The sequence below is a fragment of the Camelus ferus genome, chromosome 14 (assembly GCF_009834535.1).
Source record: "Camelus ferus isolate YT-003-E chromosome 14, BCGSAC_Cfer_1.0, whole genome shotgun sequence".
NCBI classification, from domain to species: Eukaryota; Metazoa; Chordata; class Mammalia; order Artiodactyla; family Camelidae; genus Camelus; species Camelus ferus.
Window position 1 is genome coordinate 39,769,434 of NC_045709.1, and position 18,843 is coordinate 39,788,276.

Here is an 18,843-nt window from a genome sequence, read left to right on the forward strand (position 1 = left end):
CACAGTATGATCTTGTACCCAGAGATATTTTAACACAAACGTGAATGACGAAAACCATAAGGCATCATACAAATAAAACACCGCAGGGCAGCTAATAAAACAGAGCCGATCAAATTCAAATTAATATGTATTCATCCACATACATGCATTTACAGTAGTCACACATCTAACAAGATACAGTGTCTATCTTCGTAGAGCTTGCGTTCTAATGGAAATGACTTCTAGCCACAAATTACATGATAGGTGACAGAATACATTAACTACCACAAAAACAAATAGAGTGATGCAACCTATTGTGTAAGCAACTCAGAGAAGTTTTGGAGATAGTTATATCTTCCTTAAATCACAGCCTTCCTGGCTAATAGCTGAGAAAACCTGCACACAAGGCATTAACTGTATACGTCTTTGTACTTCTGAGTCTATAAAAGTGGTTGATCAGTCCTTCATTGAATTGATGAGATGATTAAACAGTGTATATAAATACCTAGTACTTGGTTGGGTACACAGTAAATATTCTATTGAAATAGAGCTCTTCCACCCTTACATGGAAACACCCTGTGCAGAGATTACTGTGATATGTAAAGATGGGGAAATCTCAGTAAATCTCAATGGAGGAGGAGGGGGATTTATTCATGATAAATGAGTTCAGTTTTTCAAAAGAGGGACTGTATACTGGGTTGCAAGAGATTCCACACGGAAACAATGGTAAGGACACAGACATGGAGCAGAAGATGCACAAGTTGGATAATGCAAACTGGCCTGAGCAAAAGACCGATGAGAAGAAGTGATCTGTAAGCCTATCGTGGAAAGCCCTGAACATGGTACTAAAACATCTGGATGTGATTCTGTTGATAATGAGGAATCCCTGAAAGGTTAGCCTGCAGCAGTTCCAAGAGAATACTAAGAAAACAGATTCTTTCATTAAATAGATTACAGAAATTCTGTATATGCAAAGTCTTCCAGAAATTTCTAATAAATATTAACACAGCAATAGAAAAAGTAAATCCTATTCAACTTTAACCCACATTTTACAAACTTATTTACTAAACAAACTCTTCCATCTCATTTCCAATGTAGCATCTATTAAAAGTCCTTATTTAGAGTGTCATCAAAACCTACTTGGAAAAAATGTGGCCTAAATTCTGCTTTAAGAAGGCAAAAAGAACACAACACATGTTGGCAAGGATGTGGAGAAAAGGGAACCCTCCTACACTGCTGGTGGGAATGGAAATTGGTGTAGCCACTGTGGAAAACACTACGGAGGTTTCTCAAAAAACTAAAAATTGAACTACCATATGACCTAGCAATTCCACTCCTGGGTATATATATACAAAAAAAAACCCCACTAATTCGAAAAGATACGTGCACCCCAATGTTCATAGCAGCATTATTTACAATTGTCAAGATATGGATACAACTTACAGGTCCATCAACAGATAAACAGATAAAGAAGATGTAGTACATACAAATAATGGAATACTACTCAGCCATAAAAATTTACAAAATTTTGCCATTTCCAGCAACATGGATGGATTTGGACAGCATTATGCTAAGTGAAAGTAATCAGACAGAGAAAGATAAATACTGTATGATATCACTTATATGTGGGATCTAGAAAATACAACAAACCAGTGACTATAATAAAAAAGAAGCAGACTCACAAATACAGAGAAGAAACCAGTGGTTACTAGTTGGGGGAGGGGCGATACAAGAGGCAGGGAAGTGGGAGGTACAAGCTACTGGGTGTAAGATCGGCTCAAGGATGTACTGTACAACATGGGGAATACAGCCAATATTTTGTAAGAACTGTAAATGGAAAGTAACCTTCAAAATTGTATAAAATTTAAAGAAGATAATTCTGGCAGAACCACCAGTTGGAAGAGGAGAGTTTGGATGCTAGGAGCCCATTATAATAGTTCCCCGCAAGCTAAGACGTGAATGACTTAGATTGGAGAAATAAAACGGAGAGAAAGGCACACATCAAAAGAAACAATCTTTAGAATAGGATGAACTATATAAATATTAAAAAAAAAATACAAGACCCAATAGAGACTCTAAAACATTAAGCTCTAAAGATTGTACGACAGGAGGTATCTGTAATCTGTAGTTGGAAACTTTGAAGGGAGACCAAGACTTGGAGTAAAAAGAACGATTCTGGAAGTGTTGCACTTTAGGGCTTGCTTTGGAACTGTCTAGCAGGCAGCTGAAGATTTCATTTCCTGTGAACCAAACTTAATTTAAAACCCAGCAGGTGCCAGATTCAGGACTAAATGTGCAGGACTGAAAGATGAACGAGGCACTATCTCTGCTCTTGAGGTCTGAAATTTTCTGGACTCCCTGCCTCATTAAAGCAGACCCAGAAATTGTTCAGAGGAAAATCTCGGACACGCTCACATGTCCCTTAAGCATGTCCATTCCGCCAGATGTCCTTGAGAGACCCAGTTTTCAGAAAAGAACATCATCCTTACCTCACCCTAGGTCTGTCAAAGCACACAGCTTTGTCCTTCTGCTGCTACACAAAATTTGGGCATTCCAGTCTGTTTCAGAAAATAAAGTATTGAATTCTTTGCAATCCATTTCTTATGGAAAGTTTGGTGTCAGCGAATTGCTTGAAGCATAGGGAAATCATTCCTTTAGACCAGAGTTTTTAAAATTATTATTAGTATTATTATTATTTCTTATTTTTTATAGAAGAGTCATTGATTTACAATGTTAGTTTCATGTGTACAGCAAAGCAATTCGGTTACACATATACATACATAAATATACATTTTTCAGGTTCATTTCCATTACAGCTCATCCCAAGAAACTGAATAGAGTTCCCTGTGCTATAAATAGGTTCTTGTTGTTGATCTATTTTATATATAGTAATGTGTATCTATTAATCCCAAACTCCTAAACCATCCCTCCCCCAGAATCTTTTATTAGATTGTGTAAAGCATTAGGAGAAGAATCAGGGGGAATCTGAGAAAGCAAAAGAGAACGTATGACAGACATTTCATGCTCAGCAAATATCCATGCACTCCCAGATATTTCAGAGACATCCAGCTAGGTTGAGACTTCAGTTATGAAAGTATCTGACTAGTAGACTATGAGTTGAAGTGACGCGTATCACTTTGGGGCTGAGGCAAAAAAGTGCTCCTGCCTTATTTTGAAGCTCTCTTTTTTCCTGCCGTGGGTACTGCAAGGTGATGAGTGCCATAGCTTAAATCTGGAGGTTAGTAGCCTGACCGATTTTGGACTTTATGTGAGCAACAAATAAACTTTGGTTTGGTTAAGCCACTGAAAATTCAGGTCAAATGTTTTGTTTTTTGGGAGTTTTGTGGGGAGGCCAACACAGTGGGATTAACACAGAGCCTAAGTGGAATTGAAAAGCTCCACTGAGAGTTTTCTCATGTTGGACTTCTGTATATAATTTGTTCATGAAAAGTGTTCAGCAGATGAAAATTTTAGAAATCCAGTACTCCAAATATACAATGATATTTTTGTGTCAGTTGAGATCATCAGAAAATTACATGGTTAAGACATAGTCTATCAGAGAATTGTTTTTACTGATTTGTTGCTTGATGTTACACATGATCCTTGCAGAACTCACAACAGTATTCATTATACTGATATCAATTGATTTTATTGCCTACCACATCAAATAAGTTTATGAGATCCTCTTGCAAGAATGCCTTCCAGATCTCAGAACTGGGAAGAACTAGGTTTCTCCATAGAAACTCTTCTAGTTTTAATAGAAAGAATATTGAAAAAAAATACAACAGAAAATAGAAGATGGCACATAACTAAAGGGATTCTCTGCTGGCAAAAAGAAAATAAAAAATATGTGTAATTAAAATTCTTCAGGTTTCACATAAAATTGCACAAGTTTATGTTAGTAAACATATTACTTAGAAGCTGATAAGAAAAAAATGGGTGTCAGGGTTTAGACTTGTTTAGTTCATGGGACCAGTAAACATGTTTCACTATGCAATCTATTAGTCAACATTTGGATCTTTTTTTTTTTTTCAATAAAGAATGTCAAACTGTAAGAGAAAAATTAACAAGCCTAATCGCTAGAGTCACCCAACCAACTTGTTGAAGGGTCTGGAAAATTTCTCATGTGAATAATTATGAAGAGTCAAAGAACAATTAGCTTGGGAGAAAGAAGATTGTGGTTTTAGGAAAGGGTCTATGTATGTGTTTCCTAATAGGGGGTGGGGTCTGCATGGACCCTGCCTTCATATATTTAATCAGCTGCTATGTCTTAGGTGGAAATACATAAAACTGCCTCTTTTGATTTATAAAATATTGATATATTTTGTTTGAATATTGATAATTTCATGTGCTTCTACCAAACACACTTTGAAACACAGTTCTATCTAAATTATTTATTAGGGTAGAGCTTGGGACAGCATTTAGGATTTATAGAAGTTAGAGTTTAGGCAAAAGTTAAGATAGAATAAAATAGAAATTATATCTAGAATTGTCCAAAAGTAGAAACACAGGTGAAATACTAGGTCCTAAAGGCAAATTCTTTCAGAGTTGATGTAAGAATTCCATGCTTTGAATTTGAGGTTGGCTATGTGATCTTTCTTCATGGTTCTCATTTCTACAGATCAATATTCTTTTATTATAATTTTTTAAACATTCTGGAAAAGATGTTGGTTTTCTCAAAATACACATAGGGCTGTCTTCATGGGCACACATCCTGCTTACTAAGGCTTCATGCATTGGGTCATCTTGAAATTCTTAGTAACTTTTGAACAGGGGTATCTCTACATTTTCCTTTTGCACTGGACATTGAAAATTAGGTAACCGATCTTGAATACATAGTCTTAAACTTGCATGAAGATTTAAATGGTAAATTTACATTAATTCTAAGGCCATCAAAGTTTAGTTTATTACTTTTAAATTACAATTGGGAACTGTCCTTATATAACAAAGTGTATTGCCCCAAGCACCACTTTGTGATAACTATTGAACAATCCATGTCAGTGTGCATAAGGGAAACTGGAAAATTTCTAAAGGAGCTTTGATGTTTTATGTATCAATTAACTGTAAAAATCTTTTCAAATGTATAAATAGAAATAATAATGGAAGAATATTTTGAAGAAGCACAAAAAACTACGGCAATATACCAATTCCATTTCTTAAACATCGATATTCTTGAAACAAAGGATTATAAATGAACAGCAGGAAAATGCACCACTGTTGTGGTCACAGCTTCTAGGCAACCCAGCAAAATGAAAAGCAGACACAGGTAGCAGCAGATGTGTCTACCATTCAAAAAAGTTAAATTAAATCAAGTGAAAAATTTCAAATGAGGTAACTGCTCACTGAAAAGGAAAAAGGAATAAAAAGCACATCTGCTTACATGGTGATGAAACATGACAGATTCTGCTAAAAGTTTATGTTGAAAATTAAGATGTAAGTAAAGCAATCTACGCGCACTCACCCAAAAAGGAGAAAGGAATGAATTCGTGGATCAATGCCAATTTTAATTCTGAAAGCCTCAAAAAGAAGAAAATTTAGATTGTGCTTGATAATATTCTCTGCAATACAGCAGACAATCTAGCCAAAACTCTAGAAAAGCCAAAGTATATTCATTTTAAAAGCAAAGAGTACATTTCTGTTCTTTAAAAGTTATATGCATAATGTGGGTCTTCCTCCTACTTTAGTGACCATCTGACTTGGAATTTTTAAGTTCTGGTGAATGTTTTCACTCAAACATCAATGAGTAAATTCATAGTCATATCAGAACAAAATGTCAGATTAGCCACTATATTATTACTATTAAAATAACAGCAGAGGCAGTCCACAAATAACCAACAGCTTATGTGACTACAGAGTATTAAGCTGGAAGGAGGCATATCTAAACAGAGAAAGGAATCTGAAGTCTGCTCAACTCAAGAAAGATTTCTGGATCCTTCAGAATAGGACTGAGAGGGTGGTGGCGATGGAAATTGAATACAGTTTCTCCCTCTGGATTTCACAGTCAAGGAAAAGGATTAAGAGGGTAATTTTCAAAAACTATTTACATTTGTGAAATTGGTATTTAGAAGACAATCTGTGAAATAGTGTTACTTCTTTGGAGTCAAAATTTAAGAAATTTTTTAATATTATGTCCTTTTCCTTTCATGTTAGCTTTCACTAGTCTCTCTCTTCATGTTTTGCTCCTTAGACTTCAGATGTGCTGTGATTATAAAGCCCCTTGATCTATCTTCTGTTTACTCTCTTTTTAAATTGTTTTTTTCCAGGAAGCTGCACTTTTGGTTCTCAAATAACCTGCAGCTTCTGATCTGGGCAGAGCAAAGAATAATACAAATAAAGGTGATGGTGGACCATGTGATTACGATAGCACCCAGTGGATTTAGATAATGTAATGACCACTGAGTTACGGACATTTGACCCTGAGGACATCAGATGAATGAACTAGTTCATTTCTAAAATCATCTATATTTTTCTAAGGACAAAAAAAAAATCTATTACTGATAATTGCCAAAGGCAAATACGTTGCAGTCACTTCACCTGTACTTCTGCCTTGTTGTATGTTTTGTAGAGAAATGCGACTTATCAATATCAGAATAGCATACTGCTATTAAAAGTTAATGCAGAACTCTAAATTGTCTACTATTTCCAGAAAAGCAAACTGACTGATAATAAATTGTATTTACATATAACTCTTACCTGCTTTAATGAATTGAGAAATCTAGCATACTAAGACATCAAGAAATGATTATTTACATGATTTAATTATAACACGTTTTTCTACTGATAATGTTACTAATTATGTTTTAATAAACCAATCCTAGCAAAATAAAGTCCAAATGTTTAACATTTAAATTCAATCTCATCTGCAGCTCAAATAAGTATTTCAAGTGCCATTTATTTGCCTGTAATTTATTCTGACTTGTGTAGTTTGTTAAAACAATATCTAACTTAGACCTAAATTCTATCATTCCAAGTATTTTGCTATCAATATCCTAACAATTGCACAAAACATTAAAAATATTGAGAAATATTTCTTACATGATGATTTAAGGTGATCTGTCTTTCCTGATTAATAAATTTAAGTATAAAGTTTTCAGATTTATATACAAAAAAGGTTCATAAGAGTATATAACCAAAGTGGAAAATATGTAGCAATCTCATAAATATGCAAGAAGAGTTCAGATAATGCCTTTGTACTGCACCATGTCTGTGCTAAGCCTTATTCAATCAAATAAAAACAATGCCAACGACTTTATTATTTTTAAATCTTCAAGACAATTTTGATAGATTAGATCATTTGGGGCTATTGTTCATTCTCTCCTCCATCCTCATTCCTGAGTTGGGGGTGGAGGGGACAGGGGTATATTTCCCCACTGCCTGCCTTTGGTCTTTGCTGTATTACATTATTTTGGTCAAAGGCTAACCTTAGAGGATACAATGCAGCAGAAGCTTGGTGTTTTTTTGCACAGGTAGGTTTGAACTCCTGACTTTTAATAATGTGCTTCTGATTCTGTGGTCTGAGGAGGATGACCAACACGTGCAACAAATCTGGACTTCAAGCACATCCCAGCCCAGCTCAGCATAGATCAGCTGAATTGCAGGTGTGTGAACAAGAGAAAAATGCTTATTCATAAATTTCATTAAGTTTTACATGGTTTTTAACACAAATTTATTGTTACAATAGCTTGACTACTACAAAGGGGTCACTGTCTAACATTTCTGTTCTTCACATCTACTATGTGCAAGTCATAATATCTTTTAAAATAACTTATAACTATATTCTAATTGAAGTAAATGGTACCATTGTATTTTATTAAATATTTACTCTAATTTATTTTATATTCAATCTCAATTAAATGCCTTCTAGGTTCCTGGAACTGGGACTAATTCCCTGAAGTCAGATCAGAATTCTTACTATAAATCTACAAAGTGAATTCCTTTAACTTTTTATTATGAGAATGTTTTACTACAAACAGGTACAGTCTTATTTAATTTTGTTTACCCACTCCTTAGGCTATATCCTGATCATTATAGAACCTCAGTAATATTTGTTAAAGAAAGTAAAGACATATTGTCAGACTCCCTTCCCCCACTTGCTTAGAAGCAGACTAGCTCATAACTGCAACACACATTGCTTCTCATCAATGTCCTCATTCAATCATTTTGTGTACTCCCTGTATCTATTACTATGCCTGGGACCTAGTAGATATTAAACCACTTTGCTCAGTGAATGAATGAGTGGACGAATGAGTAAAACAGAGCAGGAATTTTAAAATTATAATCCAAGATTGAAAGCATATTATTTGTAATTAGAATGATATTAAGTAGTTACTGTTTGTATTTAATAATTAGGAAGACTCACATTCCTGTTCCACTTAAATTTTACATATAGTGATTGACTTAACTTCATTCACTTGTTCACTGGACACAATGAGGAAATACAGGCATGGACCATGACATAACACAGATGGTGCCCTTGTTACAAATCCGAGAAATTCATTTATAGATTGAGATGCAATACATTTAAAAATACCAGATGGAAATATATACAAGATCTTGTGGTAGCTCACAGCGAAAAATAAATGGGACAATGAATATTTGTATGTTCATGTATAACTGAAAAATTGTGCTCTACACTGGAATTTGACAAAACATTGTAAAATGACAATAACTCAACAAAAAAAATGTGGAAAAAAACAGATGAAGAGGTATTTTTAAGAATGGGTAAAATGTGATGCTTCAATGAATTAACACAGAAACATGAAAAATTCATTAGTTATAAGATTATTAGTGAAACAGACACTGAAAATTAATCTTCTAGTAAGACTATTATGTCCTTGAATGACATATAACTTTGCTCCTTGATTTCATCAATGAAAAAACACAATAGTGTTACTTAAATCATAACTGAAGTATATAAACAACTCATTTTGATATGTTTGAGGTATGTTTCACATTTTTAAGATGAGAAATTATGAAGTTTAAATTTTGCACGTGTTAATGGATGCAAGTCAAATATTTTAAAAACTTAAGAATTAAGTCTTCATTTCAAGATCTATTAAGTGCCTTAGGAACATATTTATTTTCAAGAAATTTTAAACTCTTCTGATAATGTGATTCCTTTACAAAATCTTGAGAGGATTTTCTTATCATTAAATTAAATATGAATGTGCACAATAGAAAGTCACTTGGATATAGTAAATTTAGCAACTATCTTCATTTGTTATACATATCTAATAAATTCAAATTTCTCTTTTATAATTAAAGGCTGACAAGCTCATTTGCTTTTATAAGATAAAAAGAAAAGGAGCGTTAAAGGAAGTTAAATTAGATTTTGCCATCTGTTTAATGAGTTTCAGGCCTGGTTTGATAATATATTTCCAGATATAAAATTTCAAAATGATCATTTTCAGAAATAGTAACTGAACTGCCTTGTATAAAGGTGTATAAATGCCTATTCAAACTCATTACTATAAAACTCATGATTTGTTTTATTTCTAATGAAACTGATTAAGTTTCCATCACATCAATGTGAAACACATAATAAAGGCAGAACTTATATTCCTAGGACTTAGCGCATTTCTTAAGGTTATTATAATTTATATTTTAATTTTATCATAGAACTTTTACTTAGTTTAGTTTTTAATGAATCTTTATACAGTATTTATTTCACTTCTTCAATATCCTGTGCCTAAGAAACTTTCCCATTGATCCCCCGTGACCATATTCCTCTCATAAGTCAGCCTACTTTCAAGGTGCATTAACTGCTTCAAAACTATAGGGGGCCATCTGGTTAAGTGCTGCTGAATTGCAGGAAATATATCCAGAAACTGTTCTGCTCTGACAAATTACGTCTTCAAAGTGCGTTCATAAAATGACATTCAAGTGATTAGAGTGCACATTTATTGAGTCTGCAAAGCATTATGGACTCGTAATACGCCTGCAAAAAGATGAGAATATGCATGAGCCAGTCGTATGGCAAAGGAGTGCCACGGAAGACCATTAGGTGAATTTTTTGCATGCCAGACCTTGGGGTATTTGCTTTCGAGTGGTGACAGTTGCCAGGAGAGAAATGTACACTGGCCCAGAAAATTGTGAATAACATGAAGAGAAAGGCTAGGCTGTTTGACTGGAAAGCCTTATGAACCACTATAACCCTAGGAAGCCAGAATTCAGTGAGGGTGGTAGAACTATGAATTTGAATTAATATCCAGGAAAAGCTAGAGGAGGGGTTTCTCCAGAACATTTAATCAGAGCAAAAAGATCAGCCGTGTCCAAACTGAAAAATTAGCCTGGTTTGTGAGATATGGCACAAAAACACTAAAATCAGACAGAGAATAGGAAGACAGAGTTCAGGGTCAGAAATAATGAATAGCAGACTAACCAAGATCTTTGGGTACAGAAAATGGGTTTGGAGAAAGAGAGGCCACTGTAGATACTATCCAATGCCCTGACGGCTAAATTCCTTGGTTTCTCATTTCTAAAGAAGTGTTCTCATAAATCAGGTACAGAGTGCCAAGAAGAACAGAGGAACACATATGTTCTTTGTTGGGGAAAAGTAAGACACAGGGTTGACTGAGTTACAGAGAAAAGAGATAAAACTGTTTTTGTTTTCCTTTTCAAGTGAAAATAATAATGTGTGTGTGTGTGTGTGTGTGTGTGTGTGTAAAGAGAGAATGGAAGACCTGGAAGTAGGAAAGAACCTGGGATATTCAAAGAACGAAAACAATGAAGAGTGTGTATGTGGGGAGAGTAGATGGAAGATTTGTGTAAAAAAGGGGAGGAATAAGGCAACGAAGTTTGAGACATAGAAGAACAGATTATGTAGTTCCACATAAAGCATGATGCAGACTTTGCCTTTAGTTTTTAAAATTATATTTATATTTATATTTATATTTATCAGAGTGATAAGTATATTCAAGGAAAAAATGAATAGAACCAAAGCTTTTTTTTGTTCCCCAAAAAAAGCATTCCTACACCCAAAGCACTTTATACACCATGTTTCCTGCTCCCGTGGGCAGCAGTAATAAACCTGACCGATCTTTCTAGCATTAACCTTACATATCTAAACCCATTATTAACTAGGCATTTTTTCTGTTTCTTACTATCAATTCCTGATAATATTTATTGATTTTCACCACATCTCACTTTCCTTTTCCCCATTCAATTAATTTAACTTTACTGTAATTTTTATTACAGTAATAGTTGTGTCTACACATATATTATTCACTTCAAGGCAACAGCATTCTTTGATTATGTATCTTTTCATGTGAAGCTTTTTGCTTTCCTATTATTTATAATTGCCATGGTATTTGTCAGTTTGCACAGTTTGCTTTGTATCTAATTTTTTCTTTAAATGCTCTAGCAAATCTGTCAAATGCTTTTTTTTTTCATGCATTCCAACACATTATTTTAAGTTAGTGATTTTTTTTTTTCTTTTTGGCTTGCAAAATTCCTTCCCACAATCATCCTTTTCCCTAATTGAATGTATTCAACATCATGTTTCCTGTATCCCACATCTTCTCATTTCTTGATTATTCTTTTTGCCAACACCTTTATACAGAAGATATACAGAATATAAATTTGTGTATTCTGATCTGAAAATCTTTTTTAATCTAGCCTCATACTTGATTGCTATTTTAGCTAGGTTTTGAATTTCAGGTCAGAAATCAGTTGCCTCATAATTTGAAGCTACTGCTTTTCCATTTTCTTCTAGTATTTCTGTTGTTAAGAAACTACAAATCTGATCCCCATTCTTTGCATGCATTTGTATGTATTTTGGTTGATTTATTTCACTGGGAGATTTGATATCTTCTCTTCAATATTCATAAATTTCATAATTATTGTTGTATGTGTGTGTTTATTCATTGTAATGGTTACTTGGTATGTTTGCTACTCTTCATTCCTGAAAAAAAATGACTTATTTATATGATAAGATTATATTTATATTATTTATATTTTACTCTCTCCTTCTCTTTTTTGTATTATTACTTTATAGACTATTTCTTTGACTTTATACTTAAAACACTTCCACTGAATTTTTAATTATTATATAGTTTTAATTTTCTGAAGCTTTCTTATTCTTTTATTGAACCTTTCAGAATATAATCTCTTCTCTCATTTCTTGAAGGATATTTATACAGCATTTTCTCATTCTTTTTTGTTTACTTTTTGCTTTTACATTTAAATTTTTCATATTTTCCTTCAACGCACAGTGATGCTTGATCATTCATTGATATTGGGCATTAGAAGCTACCTGGAAGTTACTGTATGTGTATAGGATATAATAGAGGATCTCACCATCATTCGGTTAGATGACAAATTAACTTCTCAATGGGTAGAGGCCCAAACAGTATATGGAATTATCTGCTCTAGAACTGATCAGTTTCCTCAAAGAAGAGTCATCTAATTTGCTACATAAGTAAGCAAGTTCCTATATGCTAACATTCTGAGAACAGGCATGTCAGTATGTAACTTTTCACTTACTTCCTCTATTTCCTGTCCTGTGGCTTATTCTGCTCTGTATTCTAGCTAGAGTTATGAGCCAGGAATCTTCCTGTTACAGTTTTTCCCCCCAAAAAAATGCACCTCCAGACTTGAAGAGAGAAAAAGTAGGTGAGCTATCTGGGGGTGCCATGTTGACTTGAGGAGTTAAACAATACCTATGTATTTGGTCCTGCACTCATCTCTGTCTTTCATGCTACCTGGTGTTTCCATGGACCCCAGGTTGTTGCCAGATGAATTGCCTCACTTCTTATCAGTAACTGCTCTACATATATTTGAATTGCAAGTTTATGCTAGTCATGCCAATTTCCATTCCTTTAATTTTTTTGGAATGTTTTTAAAAATGTATTGGACTTTTCTTTTGCCTTGTAAGTTAATACATTTATATTCACATATTTGTATTTTAGAGGCATTTTAGAACAGAAAAGAGATGCACATGTGGCCAAATTTGCATATTTAACCAAAAATTTTTTAAAAATTGGATTTCACCGTAATATTATGTTTATTGAATGGTTTTAAATGCATATTGACATGATCAGTCTACCAATAGACTGATAAGTGTTTATTGGATTCTGCCACCAGAGATGATTGGTAACTTCTGCAAGATCATTTCAGTGGGGTTGTGGATACATAAACCAGATAGCAGTGTGTTATGCAAGTGTAGGAGAGGAATTGGAGATGATAACTATAGATAACTGTCTCAGGCTATTTCCTGGACCAGCGATTGGAGAACTGGTTTGGAAATTATAGCTCTAATCTAGAGAGGTATAGATGGTGGTCTCAACTAGCACAGTGATCATGGAGGAAAGAGAGGTAGGCAGGCTGAAGATATATTTAGGAAATAAAATTAAAAGACTGTGGTAATGAATTAGAAATAAGGGGAAAAAAGAGAATTGAGGATGACATCCAAGGTATAGATTTAGGCAAATAGGAAGAGTCAAGAAAGGAGAGCAGGTTAGGGAAAGTGAGTAACAATTAGAATGGAGTTTTGTTTTTGAATTGCTGAATTTGAAATTTCATGGTCCTTGCCCAGTAGGTAGATTGAAGTATCTGAGACTCAGGGAAAATGTGTGAAACAAAGGTAAACACGTGGCTATCATAAAGCCACGAGAGAGGGAGATGAAGAGAAAGAGAGAAAATCAGAAGAGAAAAGCGATTGGGTGAGATCCCAGAAGAACACACCATTTTCAGGAATTAAAGAAAGACATAAAGATCCTGGAGTGGGAGTAATTGGAGGGGTTGGTGGGAAATGAGGAGTGAGAACAAAGAGAAAGGGGTCAGCAACATAGATACGTGATGTTAAATGTCCAAGAGAGATAAAACTGATAAAATTGAAACAGAAAAAGATTATCAGTGAATTTAGCAAGAGCATTTCAGTGAAATGATGGAGACAGCAATCAGACATTATTGTGTTGGGAAGTAAAAGGGGCAAAAACTGATAAAATTTTATAGACATTCAGATATCAGGAAATAATTATCTTATTTAGCACACTCTTCACAAGACCATCAGGGTCAGATAGGGTAAGCCTTCAGTATATGATTAACAGTTAATGCCAGTATAAGGAAATGTTCTATATACAAATGAAAATTGATGTCCAAATAAAATAATAACATTTGCTTATTAATAGTCATCATATAAATGAACCATATGTGATCTTTGGGGACTGGTTTCTTTTATTTAGCATAATATTTCCACGGTTCCTCTACATTGCAGCATTGGTCTTCAGTTCTTTCCACTGCTGAACAATTTTTCGTTGTATGGATATACCATTTCACTTGCCGTGCATCAGTTGATGAAAATTTGAGATGTTTCCGCATTGGGGATATTATGAATAGTGCTGCTATCAACATGGATGTATAAGTTTTTGTGTGGACACAGGTTTTCTTTACTCTTGGATCCACATCTAGCAGTGGGATTTCTGGGTCACATGGTAACCATGTTTAACTTTCTGCAGATCTGTCTATCTGTTTTTCAAAGAAGCTGCACAGTTTTACATTCCACCAGCAATGTTTAAGGGTTCCACATCCTACAACACTTGTTGTTATTTGTCTTTTTGATATAGATCAAAATTATTTTGAGGCTTAAAGATATTAAATAAGGTGATTATAGACATGCAACCAGTGCCTCCAAGAGCTGGAATTTAGTCATATATCTTGTGCTAATTCAAAAGTCACACTCTTTAGCATCTTGCTATATTGTGGAAAGTGTGTTTATTGAAACTAAAGGAAGTATGTGTATATATATATATATATATATATATATAGTCCTTTGAAGTTGCTGAATGGATAGCTATGTCTACAAATTGTCAAAAACAGTTTTCTCACTTATAAGCGAGAATCATTTATAATAGAATGCTAGCCACTTCCTTTTTATATTTCATAATTTCTGAGTTTAATCACAGTGACTTCAATTTTTAAAAATCTGATTTTAGTGAGAGATAGCTATCAGTTTGGAATCTTGTTTTGTGAAATAAGCCATGCATGTTTCACGTTATATTTTAAACAGAAGGATTACAGATATTAGCTTATAAATTTGTTCTGATCACCTAAATAAAAAGTATAGAAGTTTTAGTGATCAACATTCTTTCAATATGTTTGACAGACAGAAAACCCAGTAGATGCCTGGCTCAAATCTTAATAGGTAATGATAACATATCAGGAGCAGAGTGAATATAAAGTCAGATTTTTACTCAGCTTGAAACAACTACATACTAGTAAAAAGAAAAAAATTAATTATCAATGGTCAACCCAAATCCCATTCTTTCAAAAAGAGTTTTTAAGCTTGTGTTTCCAGTTGATTATACACTAATTCAAATGGTTCTTTTATGCTGACAGTTGATTTTTTTAATGAAATTGTCGATAGTGAAGTCGGTGCATCATAGCATACACTCCAGAAAGTAACCTTCCATTGACTTTACTGAGACCAAACTAATTGCTAAATTAGATGACCATTCAAAGTTACTGAGTGTATTTCAAATCCTTTCTTCTGAACCAAAAACTAAATAGGCTTTGGTCACTATTGCATTGCTAATACAGAATCAAGAATTGACTGTCTTTCTGGAATATTAATATAGGACACCTGGGGTGTGATATTAATGTATAGTGGAGACTGGGGGGAAGGCATCAGGGGGCTGTAGTGATTCCCTGAGCAACGAAAGGAGTTGGTAGAGGTGGAGGAAGTTCATAGCGTCAGCTGGCAATTCATGCTCAAAGAGTTCGCAATTAGGAATTGACCAATCAGTTACAATTGACTGGTTCTTCATTACTGTTGTAAGCTATTAACAATAGGAAAAAGTTTCTAAAATTTGTTTTATAGTAAATGATTTAATGAAAAAAGCTTGGACAGGTTTTGGAATTAGAGATATTGAGATACTCATATCTTTTTAAAATCCTGTGTATTTTCTTTTTTATAAACACTAACCTTGTAACTATCCACTGAAATTTCAATTAGGACCTCATTTCAGTCTATCAGAGCTATAAAGTTACTATTTATCATCCTGGTATCCTAGGAACAGAATAAGAAAAAAGAAAAGAGGCAGTTTAACACAATCTTTTTCTACATAAAATAAGAGTCTCTCATCTCTGCTTGAACCTAGTAGGTTGTGATTACTGAAATACATATCATATTTTGTGATTTAAAGCAAATGGTTATGATTTTTTGGGGAAGGGTAGGTAATTAGTTTTATTTATTTAATTGTTTTTTAATGGAAGTACTGGGTACTGAACCCAGGACCTCATGCATGCTAAGCACGCACTCTACCAGTTGAGCTATACCCTCCCCCTGCAAATGGTTATGATTACTGCTTTTCCTCACATTTAAAAAATCAAATTTATTTTATACATGAAGACATTTTTCTAAAGAAGTTTTAGTCTTTCTCTAAAAATGGATATTTAATAGAAACCAATAATATCTTATACATATTGGAATTGTTAGATGAAATAAAATGTTACTTAAAACTATTGCTTTTAACAACACTGTAATGTTTATTGGTTTTGCAATAAAAGAATTATAGAAAATTGCTGTGATATTACTTTTTATGTTTCATATATTGAAAGTAGGTGAAGTAATTGCTAAGCAGTGGGTTACCTTCGTCCACAACTACCAGTGTTCAGCAGTTAGGCTGATACCATTTTCTTTGAAAAATAATATATGTTATTTAATGCTTAAAGACAGACTGCTGCATAACTTGTGACTTCCTTGCTGATAACTTCGCCCTAAACAAACTTTGTCAATATGAACAAGAAGTTTCAAAATAAGTTGGCTAGGAGAGAAAAACCTGAATTAAAATGCTTACACACTTCCTCTGTCAGATAGACTAAGAGGAATCAAGGGCTGTGTCCAGTCTCCGATCAAAGGGCAATTCAGGCTGGTGTAAACAGCCAAGAAAGTTCAGGTTAACCTTTGAAAATTCCTCCTTTAGACAATTCCTCCCTGGAAGGCTAATGGCTACACTATATTCATCACGGGTAGTTTTCAAAGGTACAAGCAATATCCACCTCAAGCACAAGCTCTGGAATGTAGGAAACTGCTGGGAAGTGTCTCTGAAGGCTTGTACGGGTGGCTTGTCTAGAGAATGATGCCAGAATCACAGATGGAGGAGAGCTGGGGAAAAAGTCCCTCTTTTCTCCGAGGTCCCTGTTTCCAATTCATAAGGACTTGCAGAGGCAGCAAGGAGACTTTAAAGTGCCTGAGATATTCCCTGAGGACCAAGCTATAATCCAACGTTACCCGTTTATATCATATTTTCTCGGCATTTTTTTTTCTTGGCAGGACTTAAACGTAGGGCTTGTCCTAAACCATCAAAAAAATAAATAAATAAAATAAAGCTGTTTTTGATGTGACCTTTCCCTAGAAGGTCTTGAAAATATTTATTTTGGCCATATTTGGCCATACTTGGAGTACCCCCTGGTGACACCAGCTCAGACAAACATTACTAAAGGACAGCTACTTGGGTCCCTAGAATCCGATGAAGTTCCCTCCCCGCCACATGTGGTCACAGCCACGCTGCCACCTACACATTCAATATGCAGGGAAAGCGGACACACACAGTGTGCCTCACATATAAATTCCCAGAATTTTCCGGGAGAAAAATTTAGCAATATGTATCAAAATACTTAAAATCATGAAGGAACAGGTTCTTGGTTACAGCATCTAGAAATTTATCACAGGAGAGAAAAGTTGTGAAAAGATTTATGTCTAGGGCATATGCCTATTAGTGGTCTTTACTATCCTGAAAATTGGTAATAAACTAAATATCCAATTCAAGGTGCTTGGGTTAAATAAAATTATAGTCCTTTCATATGAGAGAATAATGTTCAGGCACTAGCAACCATATTGCAGAATATTTAATGCGTGGAAATGAATTTATGTGTTGGTAGGTGAGTAGTCTGGGACACAAAACCAACGGTACTCTTTGATAAAAAATGTCAAAATATTGATCTATTTATATGTATATATAAGTAACAAAAAAAATCTAGAAGGCTTATTTCCTGGGGCTTGCTTGTTGTTTAGTAAGTGGTAGAACATTTATTTTCTACTCTTTTTGTAAAACTTCCTAAAATAATAATAGTTGGTTTCTTATCACAGACACATTATTATTCAGTAAGAAAAAGTTAATGTTACCAAATATCTTGTCTGTTGAAGATCAACTCTCTAAGTATCTGCAAGGTACCACGTACGTCAAATAAATTTCTCAATTCATAGACTTTTTTACAGTATACATTTTTCATAAAATTCTGCTGTTTTATATTCTTCTCTAATAGTTTTGGTGTGAATTTATTCTCTAACAAGAAGGTAGCAAGCTCATGCAGTCTCGTGACTTATACTGATGCATGCGCCCAAGTGTGCACCTCCAACCCTAGGGTTGTTGATGAATTCCAGGCACTCCTCTTGGATGTCTAACAGGCATCGCAAGTTTAACAGAACCATTCTTTTATTAATTTCTAGTTAACCCCAACAAACACACCCCACACCCGCTCCACTCCCAGAATTCCTTTTTTCACTCAATGACACTATAATCCCACCAAGCCTAGTTACTGTCTTTTTTCTCTCTTTCTCTTGCCCCAATTTCTAATCCATCAACAATTCCTGATAACTCCACTCCCCATGTTTATCCAAATCCATCTACTTCTTACGTTATCCACTCTTCTAATTCTAGTCCCAGTCCCCCCATGATTTTCTCCATGTTACTTTCTTTTTCTGCTCTTGTTCTTCAGGGTCCATTTTCCACACTAAAGCCAAAATTATCTTTATAAAACATTAATGTATAATTCTATGCCTAAAGCCTTTAAGTGGTTTCCTTTCCCACTTTGGATAAAATCAAAACTCCCCATCAGAGTCTATCAGTTCATGTTTGTCTCTCC

General features: G+C 34.3%; 1 protein-coding gene across 7 annotated transcripts in view; it reads right to left on the minus strand.

Annotated features, from left to right (window-relative positions):
- Window positions 1-18,843, minus strand: part of GPC5 (glypican 5) — a 1,150,604-nt gene that overhangs the window by 741,432 nt on the left and 390,329 nt on the right. The window lies entirely within an intron of this gene.